This window comes from Pipra filicauda, unplaced genomic scaffold (genome assembly GCF_003945595.2).
Source record: "Pipra filicauda isolate LSUMZ 115617 unplaced genomic scaffold, ASM394559v2 scaffold449_size645428_pilon, whole genome shotgun sequence".
Classification (NCBI taxonomy): domain Eukaryota; kingdom Metazoa; phylum Chordata; class Aves; order Passeriformes; family Pipridae; genus Pipra; species Pipra filicauda.
The window spans coordinates 621,592-636,008 of record NW_024104586.1 but is presented as its reverse complement, the minus strand read 5'-3'; the positions used below and the strand labels follow the sequence as shown (position 1 = coordinate 636,008).

The 14,417-nt window shown below is 56.1% G+C and overlaps 2 long non-coding RNA genes across 6 annotated transcripts; both read right to left on the bottom strand.

Moving 5' to 3' along the window:
- Positions 1-4,139: 4,139 nt before the first annotated feature.
- LOC114000534 lies at positions 4,140-6,752 on the bottom strand. The gene is made up of 3 exons (XR_005565244.1): positions 6,710-6,752; positions 6,099-6,228; positions 4,140-4,527 (listed from the first exon to the last, which is right to left on the bottom strand). It is a non-coding gene; the product is annotated as an uncharacterized LOC114000534 (long non-coding RNA).
- A 1,151-nt stretch (positions 6,753-7,903) lies between these two features.
- Positions 7,904-12,267, bottom strand: LOC113993216. 5 transcript variants are annotated; one of them, XR_005565242.1, is made up of 4 exons: positions 12,146-12,239; positions 11,756-11,894; positions 11,260-11,492; positions 7,904-7,943 (listed from the first exon to the last, which is right to left on the bottom strand). It is a non-coding gene; the product is annotated as an uncharacterized LOC113993216 (long non-coding RNA). The 5 variants fall into 5 exon arrangements; XR_005565243.1 differs by lacking the exon at positions 7,904-7,943 and adding an exon at positions 9,524-9,646; XR_003542541.2 differs by lacking the exons at positions 7,904-7,943; positions 12,146-12,239 and adding exons at positions 10,133-10,170; positions 12,250-12,267.
- Between the last annotated feature and the right edge of the window lie 2,150 nt (positions 12,268-14,417).

Sequence of the window (14,417 nt, the reverse complement as noted above, 5' to 3'; positions counted from 1 at the left end):
CTCTTGGAAAAGTTGCCCTAACAGTCTTACCACACATGCAGAGGGAGCAATCCAGAGTCCAGCCCGTCCCACCATTCCCAGCAAGGCAGTTCAGGGGCTGCCTGGGGCTCAGGGAGGAGTCACGGGGCTTCTTTTCTTCCTTCCTGCTTTCCAGATTTTCTCCTGCAAAAGCAAAGGTTTCTTGGCTTTCCTTGCTCAAGGACATGCAGCCAAGGCCATCTTTGCAATCTAATCCTGGAAACTGCTCCAGGTTGTCATTTCAGGGGCTTCTCTCAGGTCCTGCACTAATCAATCCCCTTGGCCATTGGTTTCCTTGGCAGGTTCTTACATTCACCTTCTACAAGCAAACCAGGAGGAGCAAATTCAGCTGTTCCTGCAACCAATCCAAGCTGGCATTCTGATTTTAAAGGATACTGGCTTGGCCTTACCAGGAGAGATCCCACACCAGGGGTAATACCTACAGGTTCTGCCCTCTTCCACTCTCCTGCAGTTCCACTGGCCCACACCACAGGAACAGCTGCAGCTGCCACTTCAGTCGGGGCCTTGCTGCTGACAGGAGTTATTCCCTGCACAACAAGAGCTGCTGCTTGGACACATTGAGTTTCAGCAATTACAGTGTCAATATTCCCATTTTCAATTTCATTTCTGCCTCAACTTTTCCCATCTCTTCCTAGCACAGGTTTGGGTGAGTTTGGCAAACAGACAAACTGAGGAATTCCCCAATGTTTTCCCAGTTTAACCCCTGTCACACCAATCACCTGAACACTGCCAGTCCTTCATTCTCCCTCTCTTGTGTTAAGGACTGAGGAAGTTGGACCTGTGTCTGAGCAGGACAGGTGCAAACCAAATGCTGGGGACTGGAACACACACCTGGCACTCCTGCAGCTCTCACAGTCACATTCCAGAGAAAACAGCCAATTGGACCCTCCCTGCTCATTTCTTAATCCCAATCCCACACTTCTTTGGCACTTGGAGCACCACTTTTATCACCCAATTCCAGCCCATTAGAGAGCTCCATGTCTAGCAGGGACAGGGACCCCTGGGATACTCTCAGCAATGCCTGAATCCATGGCAGGGACCTTGCTTTGAGCTCCCCAGGGCCGGGCACCCCGAGGATCTCCCCGAAGAATCCTTTCGGTGCGCGCTGGAGTCCTCGGGGTGCCCCAACCCGGGGGGCACCCACAGCACTGTCCCTCCAGGGGGCCAAGTTGGTCCTAAACTGCAGGGGGATCTTGCCTGTGTCCCAGACTGGTCCGGGGATCTGAGGCCCTTCCCGAGAAAATCTCGGTGCCGGCGTGAAGGGCCAGAGATCCCTTGGAGCCACGGGAGAGCAGGCACAGAGTCCCTCCTGGGGGGCAATTCTGCTGCCTGAAATCAGCTCTTCAAGAAGCCTCTAAGGCTCAGCTGGTGAGTTTTCCAAGCCAGGCATTCCTTGCTTACAACACCCTGCCATGATCCCAGCCCCACGGGGGTCCTGGCAATCAGCTCCCAAAGGGCACACGGAGGGGTCTCCACTGCAGCTGATGGGAGGGGTCACCATTACAGGAGGGTTCATTTTCCTTCCCTGCATTCCTGTTCCACATTCAGGACATTCCCAACACCTGATCCCACATACACAAACCCTTATAAGGTCTCTGAGGGGCTCCATCGGGGGTCTCTGGTGGTCACCTGTGCCTGCAGCCCCCAAAGTTCTCAGTGACCACCTTAGCAACTTCAACACAACTCACCTGGTTGTAGAGGAGCTTGGTGCTGCTTGGCTGCTGCCTCAGTTCCCTTCTTCATTCTTTCTTGCCTTTGCTTGCTCAGTCCCTTGAAGTTCCTTGGCTCAGCTCCAAGCAGTTTCTAGGGAACATCCCACTGCAAAAACTACCAGTTCTTGGTACATCTCCAAACTCAGACATCAGGGAGTGAGGCAGAAATCAACTAATTCAGGGCACTGCCTACAAATATTGGGACAAAAATACCAGAACATTCCATGGCCTCCCTTGGCAAATCAACCCCAAACAGCTCAGACACAAACAATACCCTGCACACCACAACAATCTGGCACTGCTGGTTCAACCCGGCCAAGTCAGTTGGGAAATGACACAAGGTCAACTTTCTTCCAAGTTTCAGTTATGATACAACAATCAGGGAGATCACAGACTCCCCTGGACAGTTTTACTCTGAGGAGAGAAGGAAACCAAAGCCATCCCCAGGGCTGCAATAGCTCAGGCTCCCAAAAAGGCTCAGGGGCTTCAGGTTTCTGAGGGGCTTCACCGAGGGCCTTCCCAGGTCTGCTCTGTCTGGAGCCCTCAAAGTCCTCAGGGCCTGCCTGAGGAACCTCAGCACAACTCACCTGCTTACACAGCAACTTGGTGCTGCTTGGCTGCTGCCTCACTTCCCTTCTTCCTTCTTTCTTCACCTCCCTTGCTTGGTCCCTTTCAATCCCTGGGCTCAGCTCTGGGCACTTTCCAGGCTCCATCCCACTGCAAAAAGGATTAGCCCTTGTTACATCTCAACACTCACATATCATTCCCCCTTTTGCCTTGACACTGGGCCATCAGGCCAGGGTCTCCTTATTTAAAGCACAGTTTGACTCCTCAGTGACAACAACTGACAGCCCTGAATCCTAACACAGGCTGAGACACAAACACGGATGGGAACTCTGAAGGATCCACTTGGTTCTGCTCACCAACCAAAAGGAGCTTTCTGAACTCAAGGAGAACAGACCCCAGGTCCTTTTACTGCAATTTTACCTGCTATCAATGTGACCCACAAGACCTGCAAAGGCCCTTCCCACTTCCCCTGCAGGGCTGGCAGTGCCACCACTGGACACGGCCCCAGGGGCTGGGCAGGAACGGAGGGGCTGGGGCGTCCAATCCATCGGCCCAGGCGGCACCAGGAGTTCCTGCAGTTCCTGAGGGGAGAGCCTCAAGACAACAAAGGATTAGGAAGAGCATTTCAAACTTCAATATGTATATCCCCTGGAAGATGGGGAGTTGGACAAGGCCTACTGGGGCAACAAGGACACACTCAAGGCTGTCTATTCAAAGGATCTACCAGCACTCAAAAGCTGTCACTGTCCTTCTGTCAGGGGGAACTCAGCAAACTCTCTTTGCCAAGAGCCTCCAGGAGGATTTCCAGCTTTTGGGGCTCCCTTTTAATTATTTTTCCCATCACTGTAGCTGGGACTATCACCTGCCCTGCAGGGGGAACAGCCCACAAAGTTCACTTGGCAGGGATGCCATTAACTCAAAGTCCCTTCTCAGGGGGGTCACTGCACACCTTGGCCTTTCTTTGCCCTCCCCACCAAAGATGCTTCCAACAGTTCTGAGACATCTGGCAGACCCAGAGCTCTCCTCAGGGAAGGCTTCAGCTGCTTAAAGGCTGCCCTTGCACCATCTAGCCAAGGCAGCAAATGCTTACAGGCTGTTGGAAAAGTTGCCATAACAGTCTTACCACACATGCAGAGGGAGCAATCCAGAGTCCAGCCCGTCCCACCATTCCCAGGGAGGCAGTTCAGGGGCTGCCTGGGGCTCAGGGAGGAGTCACGGGGCTTCTCTTCTTCCTTCCTGCTTTCCCCATTTTCTCCTGCAAAAGCAAAGGTTTCTTGGCTTTCCTTGCTCAAGGACATGCAGCAAAGGCCATCTTTGCAATCTAATCCTGGAAACTACTCCAGGTTGTCATTTCAGGGACTTCTCTCAGGTCCTGCACTAATCAATCCCCTTGGCCATTGGTTTCCTTGGCAGGTTCTGGCATTCACCTTCTACAAGCAAACCAGGAGGAGCAAATTCAGCTGTTCCTGCAACCAATCCAAGCTGCCATTCTGATTTTAAAGGATACTGGCTTGGCCCTATGTGGCAGTTTGAGGCACATTAGAAATGTAAAATCCAATTTGCAGGCCTCGCCCCACCCTTCACACAATTTATCCAAACACCGGAGAGAAACTTTCAGACCAGAGGCTTCTGTAGGGGAAGGGGGAAGTATATACATTTATTTACACAAACAAATACTATATAAACTGAAGGCAACTATATATATATATATTACATTTCTGTCACTCAGTCCTTTCAAGCCCCTCCTTTTAACTACTTTAGTCCAGGAGCAGCTTTTCAAGGCTGATACCTAACACAGTCTTTTGCTGTGGGAGTGTTCTGGGCTCCTGAGCGCTCCCCCCTCCCCAAGTTCCAGTTGGTTGTTGCAGTTTCTCTCCTCACCAACTCCAAGAAGACAGCTGTGAGTCCTTGCTCTTCTGCTGCTGGTGATCTCTCCCTCTGGGGGTCTCCCCTTGGTCCAGGGGCTGCTGCAGTGCAGCTTATCCAGGTCCCCGGCCTGGAATCTTCCTTCCTCCACAGCAGTTCTCGGCTGCCCCCGCTCAGCTTTGGCAGCAGCTCCCCAGCTCTGGGCTCGGCTCCAATTCCACCTGGGACTCTTCCCCGAGCGCCGGGCCTACCTCCACGGCCCAGTCTCCTGGCTCAGCTTCAGTGGTGAGCCTCTCCTGCACCTACAGTGCAGGGAAAGGAAGAGCCCCCCTCTACAGCTTCCCTGCAGAAAAGGAGGGGGGAGAGAGGGCTTGGCTGCAGAGCCTGCCTCTCTCCTCTTCCCTCAGGGGCTGTGAATCTCTTCCTTCACAGCACACACTCCAAATGCTGCCACTTAACTCTGCCCCAAGCAGAGTTGGGGGGGCTGCAGGGCCCCCCTCTTCCCCCCGGAGGGTGAGAGAGAGAGAGCCCAGCCACCTCCTGGCCTTCAACACCTACACACAGCAGACACCAACAGCAAAACAACCAAGACAGGACTGCCAACAGCTTCCCGTGCTGTGCTCTATGATTTTGAGCAGAAGCAAACAACATGAGTGGTGACTGGCTCTCCAGGGAACACTGCCCTGGCACCCAAACACCTCTGAGCCTCTCAAACTCTCAAGGGGAGCCAATTTCAAACTATGACACCTGCAAAACAAGAGCTGCTGCTTGGACACGTTTAGTTACAGCTATTAGAGTGTCAATAGCTCCAGTTTTCAATTTCATTTCTGACTCAACTTTCCCAGTCCATCTCTTCCTAGCACAGGTTTGGGGGAGTTTGGCAAACAGACAAACTGAGGAATCACCCAATGTTTTCCCAGTTTGACCCCTGTCACACCAATCACCTGAACACGGCCAGCCCTTCATTCTCCCTCTCTTGGGTTAAGGACTGAGCAAGTTGGACCTGTGTCTGAGCAGGACAGGTGCAAACCAAATGCTGGGGACTGGAACACACACCTGGCACTCCTGCAGCTCTCACAGTCACATTCCAGAGAAAACAGCCAATTGGACCCTCCCTGCTCATTTCTTAATCCCAATCCCACACTTCTTTGGCACTTGGAGCACCACTTTTATCACCCAATTCCAGCCCATTAGAGAGCTCCCTGTCTAGCAGGGACAGGGACCCCTGGGATACTCTCAGCAATGCCTGAATCCATGGCAGGGACCTTGCTTTGAGCTCCCCAGGGCCGGGCACCCCGAGGATCTCCCCGAAGAATCCTTTCGGTGCGCGCTGGAGTCCTCGGGGTGCCCCAACCCGGGGGGCACCCACAGCACTGTCCCTACAGGGGGCCAAGTTGGTCCTAAACTGCAGGGGGATCTTGCCTGTGTCCCAGACTGGTCCGGGGATCTGAGGCCCTTCCCGAGAAAATCTCGGTGCCGGCGTGAAGGGCCAGAGATCCCTTGGAGCCACGGGAGAGCAGGCACAGAGTCCCTCCTGGGGGGCAATTCTGCTGCCTGAAATCAGCTCTTCAGAGAAGCCTCTAGGACTCAGCTGGTGAGTTTTCCAAGCCAGGCATTCCTTGCTTACAACACCCTGCCATGATCCCAGCCCCACGGGGGTCCTGGCAATCAGCTCCCAAAGGGCACACGGAGGGGTCTCCACTGCAGCTGATGGGAGGGGTCACCATTACAGGAGGGTTCATTTTCCTTCCCTGCATTCCTGTTCCACATTCAGGACATTCCCAACACCTGATCCCACATACACAAACCCTTATAAGGTCTCTGAGGGGCTCCATCGGGGGTCTCTGGTGGTCACCTGTGCCTGCAGCCCCCAAAGTTCTCAGTGACCACCTTAGCAACTTCAACACAACTCACCTGGTTGTAGAGGAGCTTGGTGCTGCTTGGCTGCTGCCTCAGTTCCCTTCTTCATTCTTTCTTGCCTTTGCTTGCTCAGTCCCTTGAAGTTCCTTGGCTCAGCTCTCTGCAGTTTATAGGGAACATCCCACTGCAAAAACTACCAGTTCTTGGTACATCTCCAAACTCAGATATCAGGGAGTGAGGCAGAAATCAACTAATTCAGGGCACTGCCTACAAATATTGGGACAAAAATACCATAACATTCCATGGCCTCCCTTGGCAAATCAACCCCAAACTGCTCAGACACAAACAATAACCTGCACACCACAACAATCTGGCACTGCTGGTTCAACCCGGCCAAGTCAGTTGGGAAATGACACAAGGTCAACTTTCTTCCAAGTTTCAGTTATGATACAACAATCAGGGAGATCACAGACTCCCCTGGACAGTTTTACTCTGAGGAGAGAAGGAAACCAAAGCCATCCCCAGGGCTGCAATAGCTCAGGCTCCCAAAAAGGCCCAGGGGCTTCAGGTTTCTGAGGGGCTTCACCGAGGGCCTTCCCAGCTCTGCTCTGTCTGGAGCCCTCCAAGTCCTCAGGGCCTGCCTGAGGAACCTCAGCACAACTCACCTGCTTACACAGCAACTTGGTGCTGCTTGGCTGCTGCCTCACTTCCCTTCTTCTTTGTTTCTTCACCTCCCTTGCTTGGTCCCTTTCAATCCCTGGGCTCAGCTCTGGGCAGTTTCCAGGCTCCATCCCACTGCAAAAAGGATTAGCCCTTGTTACATCTCAACACTCAGATAGCATTCCCCCTTTTGCCTTGACACTGGGCCATCAGGCCAGGGTCTCCTTATTTAAAGCACAGTTTGACTCCTCAGTGACAACAACTGACAGCCCTGAATCCTAACACAGGCTGAGACACAAACACGGAGGGGAACTCTGAAGGATCCACTTTGTTCTGCTCACCAAGCAAAAGGAGCTTTCTGAACTCAAGAATAACATACCCCAGGTCCTTTTACTGCAATTTTACCTGCTATAAATGGGATCCACAAGACCTGCAAAGGCCCTTCCCCCTTCCCCTGCAGGGCTGGCAGTGCCACCACTGGACACGGACCCAGGGGCTGGGCAGGAACGGAGGGGCTGGGGCGTCCAATCCATCGGCCCAGGCGGCACCAGGAGTTCCTGGAGTTCCTGAGGGGAGAGCCTCAAGACAACAGAGGATTAGGAAGACCATTTTAAACTTTAATAGGCATATCTCCTGGAATACGGGGACTTGGACAAGGCCTGCTGGGGCAACAAGGACACGCTCAAGGCTATCTATTCAAAGGATCTACCAGCACTCAAAAGCTGTCACTGTCCTTCTTTCAGGGGCAACTCAGGAAACTCTGTTGGCCAAGAGCCTCCAGGAGGATTTCCAGCTTTTGGGGCTCCCTTTTAATTATTTTTCCCATCACTGTAGCTGGGACTATCACCTGCCCTACAGGGGGAACAGCCCACAAAGTTCACTTGCAGGGATGCCATTAACTCAAAGTCCCTTCTCAGGGGGGTCACTGCACACCTTGGCCTTTCTTTGCCCTCCCCACCAAAGATGCTTCCAACACTTCTGAGACATCTGGCAGACCCAGAGCTCTCCTCAGGGAAGGCTTCAGCTGCTTAAAGGCTGCCCTTGCACCATCTAGCCAAGGCAGCAAATGCTTACAGGCTCTTGGAAAAGTTGCCCTAACAGTCTTACCACACATGCAGAGGGAGCAATCCAGAGTCCAGCCCGTCCCACCATTCCCAGGGAGGCAGTTCAGGGGCTGTTTGGGGCTCAGGGAGGAGTCACGGGGCTTCTCTTCTTCCTGCCCGCTTGCCCCAGTTTCTCCTGCAAAAGCAAAGCTTTCTTGGCTTTCCTTGCTCAAGGACATGCAGCCAAGGCCATCTTTGCAATCTAATCCTGGAAACTGCTCCAGGTTGTCATTTCAGGGGTTCTCTCAGGTCCTGCACTAATCAATCCCCTTGGCCATTGGTTTCCTTGGCAGGTTCTTACATTCACCTTCTACAAGCAAACCAGGAGGAGCAAATTCAGCTGTTCCTGCAACCAATCCAGTCTGGCATTCTGATTTTAAAGGATACTGGCTTGGCCTTACCAGGAGAGATCCCACACCAGGGGTAATACCTACAGGTTCTGCCCTCTTCCACTCTCCTGCAGTTCCACTGGCCCACACCACAGGAACAGCTGCAGCTGCCACTTCAGTCGGGGCCTTGCTGCTGACAGGAGTTATTCCCTGCACAACAAGAGCTGCTGCTTGGACACATTGAGTTTCAGCAATTACAGTTTCTATATCTCCATCTTCCAGTTTCATTTCTGCTTAACTTTGCCAGTCAATCTCTTCCTAGCACAGGTTTGGGGGAGTTTGGAAATAGAGAAACTGAATAATTACCCAATGTTTTCCCAGTTTAACCCCTGTCACACCAATCACCTGAACACTGCCAGTCCTTCATTCTCCCTCTCTTGGGTTAGGGACTGAGCAAGTTGGACCTGTGTCTGACCAGGACAGGTGCAAACCAAATGCTGGGGACTGGAACACACACCTGGCACTCCTGCAGCTCTCACAGTCACATTCCAGAGAAAACAGCCAATTGTACCATCACTGCTCATTTCTTCTGTGCCACAGCAACATCATTCCAGGCCTCTCCCTACCAACCTTCCGCCTCTCCCAACAGCTCCAGTGGCAACACAACTTACCCTGAAGGCACAAAGGCTCCTTTTGGGAGCACCACGAGCCATCTAGACTCTAGCACTGGAATTCCATCTCCTGGACAAGCTGGGAGAAGCAGGGAAGAAAACCAGGACCTTCCAGGTGAACTGGGGGCACCTCTTCATCCAAGAGCAGCTCCAATAAAGGTACTGAGTCAACACCTCACCAAAGACACAGGAAAACAAGTGCCAACACCTCGACAATCACTCCAGTTTTCAACTGATAAAAGCAACACTAAAGAAAAGCTTTTCAGACACCTGGGAAGAGTCCATCCCACTTTAACCAGTTTGTGGGACTCGTTCCCAGCCTCCTGAGGTTCATTTCCCACCTCACTGGGGCTGCAGTACACCTGGTTCTACACACACACACAGGGAGCTGCTGCTCCTGCATTCCAGTCTCCTGGTTCCCCTTGCAACTCCTCCAGCTGTTTGCCCAGCTCTCCAGTGCCCATTCCTTTGCCCACTGCACTTGGTCACAGCCCCAGGGCTCCCAGGGCCACCCTGGGCTCTCCCCTGCCCTGACACTCAGGGCCCTTTCCCAGCCTGACTCCATCCAGCACTGACACAGCTGCTGCACCTGCAATTCTCCTGCTCCTGCCCTCCCTCTGCCTGCAAACACCCCTGCCAGCTCCTGCACCCCACCTCTTACCTCCCAGGAAAACACAGCTGCATCCTCCTGGATCCTCCAGCTGGATGCTGCTGGCTCTGGGCAGCTCCCACCCTTCAGCAGGGGATGCCAAAGGCAGCTCTGGGGACTGTCCCGAGGGCAGGGACACCCACTGTGGCTCACACCAACACTCAGCCATCTCAGGCCTGGGCTCTTCTGCCTGCAGGGCAACAAACAGCCAAGCAGGGACACTGGGACACTCCAAGGAAACAGGGACAACACACTCAGCAGCCTGGCACACCACAGCCCCCAAACCTGCCCAGGCTCCAGCTGCTGCACAGACCTGTGGCCACACAGGACCCAAACCCACCCCCAGCACAGACAACCCTGGGCAGGTCAAGCTGCTCATTCCCAACCACAACCAAACATCCAGTGCCACTGTCTGCCAGCCCCTGCTCCCAGCAATCAATCATCTTTGTCATTTGCTTTCTCTACAGGTCCTTGCATTCACCTTCTACTATCAAACCATGAGGAGCAAACTCGGCTCTTACCTGGAACCAATCCAATTTGGCTTCCTAATTTTAAAGGATACTGACTTTGCCTTACCAGTACAGACTCTGGCTTAGGGGTAATTCCTACAGGATCTGCCCTCTTCCACTCTCCTGCAGTTCCACTGGCCCACACCACAGGAACAACTGCTGCTGCCACTTCAGTCGGGGCCTTGCTGCTGACAGGAGTTATTCCCTGCACAACAAGAGCTGCTGCTTGGACACATTGAGTTGCAGCAATTACAGTTTCAATAGCCCCAGTTTTCAATTGCATTTCTGCCTCAACTTCTCCAATCCATCTCTTCCTAGCACAGGTTTGGGTGAGTTTGGCAAAAAGAGAAACTGAGGAATCACCCAATGTTTTCCCAGTTTAACCCCTGTCACACCAATCACCTGAACAGTGCCAGTCCTTCATTCTCCCTCTATTGTGTTTAGGACTGAGGAAGTTGGACCTGTGTCTGAGCAGGACAGGTGCAAACCAAATGCTGGGGACTGGAACACACACCTGGCACTCCTGCAGCTCTCACAGTCACATTCCAGAGGAAACAGCCAATTGGACCCTCCCTGCTCATTTCTTAATCCCAATCCCACACTTCTTTGGCACTTGGAGCACCACTTTTATCACCCAATTGCAGCCCATTAGAGAGCTCCCTGTCTAGCAGGGACAGGGACCCCTGGGATACTCTCAGCAATGCCTGAATCCATGGCAGGGACCTTGCTTTGAGCTCCCCAGGGCCGGGCACCCCGAGGATCTCCCCGAAGAATCCTTTCGGTGCGCGCTGGAGTCCTCGGGGTGCCCCAACCCGGGGGGCACCCACAGCACTGTCCCTCCAGGGGGCCAAGTTGGTCCTAAACTGCAGGGGGATCTTGCCTGTGTCCCAGACTGGTCCGGGGATCTGAGGCCCTTCCCGAGAAAATCTCGGTGCCGGCGTGAAGGGCCAGAGATCCCTTGGAGCCACGGGAGAGCAGGCACAGAGTCCCTCCTGGGGGGCAATTCTGCTGCCTGAAATCAGCTCTTCAGAGAAACCTCTAAGACTCAGCTGGTGAGTTTTAGAAGCCAGGTATTCCTACACACTGTAAGATATTTTAAGAGCTTACTGACTGAAAACACATAAGGCTTTTATCATGGACATCTGAACTTTCACAGACAGCTCCTTTCCCCTTTCAGTACAAAATTATTTTCATAGTATCATTTAATAAGAAGTGCCCAGGAACCCCAGACCATGCTTTCCAGAACAGAAAATAAACAGAGGGAAGGACAAGTGTAACACACTCCAGAACAGACCTGACTTCAGTTTTACTCATTGTGTTCAAATACAGCAGACAAAAACTCCAGCAGGAGAGTGCTGGCACATTCCCAATGCTATCTTGAAAGTCCATCCTACATCTGCAGTAGGCAAGTTGGAGTCATAGAAGTCCCTTGTTCCTGCAGATGCCTGGGGATCCTCTCCATCCGCCTCGTGCTCTCCCAACAGGAGAAAGGGGGACCTCAGGGACACGGTGGCACTCGACATCCTGCTGAGAGAGCAAGGAAACCTTTTTTTTGCTAGAGAGCACAGCAACCCCCCTGTCCTTGCAAACTGCCTCCCTGCAAACAAGGAACCAGTTCTCCTGGACATTTCTCCAACACTCAAGGTCTTTTGAAGCTGCTCTCGTGGCACCAAACCTGCTCGGGGTCTCTCCCAGCTGTTGGCTCTCCGTGGAGTTAACAGGCACACACTCCATTCCCTCCTCCCCCAGCCAAACCCAATTCTCACCGGCAGGACGGGCCCTGCCCTTACCTGTCCAAGCTCCCAGCTCGGCACAGCCGTGGGGACAGAGCAGCTTCCCAAGGCAGCTCCCGCCCGGCAGGAAGCACAACTCGCCACACTCCACCAGCCGCTGGGCACGGACCTGAGCTGAGCCCCAGGGAGGGCACGGCTGGACAGAGAAGGAGCAAAGAGCATTAATGCAGCACCGAGAAACTCAGTGAGACCAGTCTTTGCCTCCTAACCCTGTACGTGGAAAGGCTTTGGAATTCCAAAGCAAAACCTGAGACACCCAGAGAGCAACAGCCCCGCAGCCCTGCCACGGCCCCCCCCGGTGGCACCCGGCAGGTAACGGGCTTACCCGGCCCCCGCTGCCCAGCACAAGGCGCCCCTAAACGCCCCCCGGCTCCCCCGGTCACAAACCCAGCGGCCAAGGCGCTCTCCCCTCCGCAGCCCGGGCAGCAGCGGGGCCGCACCCTCAGCCCTCACACGCAACCGCCCCCACCCGCCCCGCCGGCCCTTTATACCGCGGGCCGGCAGCGCTGCCCAATCAGCGCTCGAGCGCCGCCGCCCAATCCCAGCCCGCCCGGCCCTGCGGCCCCGCCCCGCCCGCTCACCCGGCCCCGCCCCTCTGCGCGGCCCCGCCCCCCGTTCCCTCAGCGCGGCTCCCGCCGGGGCCGGGGAAGGGCGGTGGGAGCTCCGCGGTCACGGCCCGGCCGGGAGCTCTCCCGGGACAAGGGGAGCGGGGCCTGCGGGGACAGCGGCCTTCTTGGGGACGGGCAGGGCGGGGCCGGACGGGCCGGTGCGAGCCAGGGGGGCGGGTGGAGGGGCGGGGCCGGGCGGGGCGAGGGGCGGGGCCGGACGGGCCTGGGGGCGGGCCTGGGGGCGGGCCTGGGGGCGGGCCTGGGGGCGGGCCTGGGGGCGGGCCTGGGCGGGTGGAGGGGCGGGGCCGGCGCGATCCCGCGGCGCTTCGCTCTGGGCTCTGGGGCTGCTCCGGGCGGGTTTTGGGGCACTGCGCACACCCTGCCCTGGTCACAGCCCCGCCCCAGCTCGCTGCACTCCCCGCACCCCTCGCTCAGCTCCGCGGGGATTTGTGCCTCCTCCGAAGGTGGCAAATGTCCGCAAAGCCAGTCGGGAAGCCAGAGAGCTGCAGCCCCCGGGCCCCGCCGCGGCTTCCCCGCCCTCCCCCGGCCCCTCCCGCCCGTCCCGCCCCGCAGCGCCGCTCCCGCTGCCGCCCTCGAACCCAAGGAACGACCCCCGTGCCCCCAGCACAGGCCGGTCCCTCCCCGGCAGCCTCGGCACCGCCGGGAGCGGCCGCAGCCCCCAACGCCGGGCGGGGCCGCGCGGGGCGGGGGCGGGTCCCGCGGCTGCGACCCCGCGGGGAAGGGACCCCCGGGCCGGCCCCGTCCGGCCCCGCCGCTGGCCCTGATCGGGCACCGCCCCTCGCCCACAGTTTTAACATTAGAGAGCCAAGTTTAACCCAGAGCCTGCAAGCTCCCAAGTGCAGGGCATGGCCACAGACTTGTTATTTTTCTCTTTTTAATGACCGCGTTGCCAAAGTGGGGGAAACACAATCAGCATTACCTAAACAGCATCACAGCATCTCCAGGGCACAGAGGGACCGCCGAGAGGGGGCTGCCCTCGCCGGTGCCTGCTGCCGCCCACGAACCTGCCGCCCGCGCCCTACGCCGCCGATCGCCCCGCCCTGTCCCCACAGCGGGAAGCGGCGCGGCGAGACGGCGCTGCGGGCGCGGGGCGGGGATCCGGGTCGGGGCGGAGGTCAGGGAACAGGTAGGACGCCTCTCTGAAGCAAGGGGGCCTCTCACCGCCATCTTTAGTGTGGTTTCGACTAAATTCCGGTCCTGGCGGCGCCATCTTTACTGTGGGTTAGGGACGAACTTCCGGGCTGGGGTCGCCATCTTTTTGTACGGCCTTGGAGGACTTCCGGTCATGGCGCCGCCATCTTTCTTTCTGGGTAGCCTCGGACGAGGCTACCCAGACGAGGCCCCTCGGTCCGAGGGGCGCCATCTTTGGTGGTGCGCCGTCGAAAACAGTCCGGTCGCTCTCTACTTCCGGTACCCGACTTTATCCGAATTAGCGTCCCTCGCTAATTTCTGCGCTTTCGCCCCAAAAATCTTCACGTTATTCCCCCCACGCACACCCTGGGAGAGACGGAAGACCGCAAGTCCCGCCGTTCCGCCGGAATCGGCTCTTAAGTTGAGCGGGGAGCGCTGCAGCGGCACGAGAACCACTGCGCATGCGTCGCCGGTCCCCCTCCCGGCCGCCCTTAATTACCGTGTCATCGCCGGCGTCTTGCCAAGGACTGCGCATGCGCCGGCGTCGCCACCTTGGCTGCCCCCCCCCCCCGACGTTCCGGCTCCCCTCTCTCACTGCGCGCGCCTCGCCCGCTGTTCCGGGGCCCCTCCCTGACGTTTCGCGGCTCCCCCTCCGCTTTTGCGGCTCCCTGGGGTTCCCCCACCCACGTTTTGGGGTCCCCTTCTCACAGTTTAGGGGTGACCCCCAAGTTACGGGGCGGAGGGCGGGGCCGGGGGGGCGGGGAGTAAACGGGGCACCCAAGAAGGGGTTTTTTTTCTCTTTTATTTAATTTTATTTCCTTTTTAGTTTTCTTGCCTTTTTTTTAATGTTCTTTTCTATTTTTTCTTTATTTCGTTTATTTTTTGTTCTCTTTATTTTT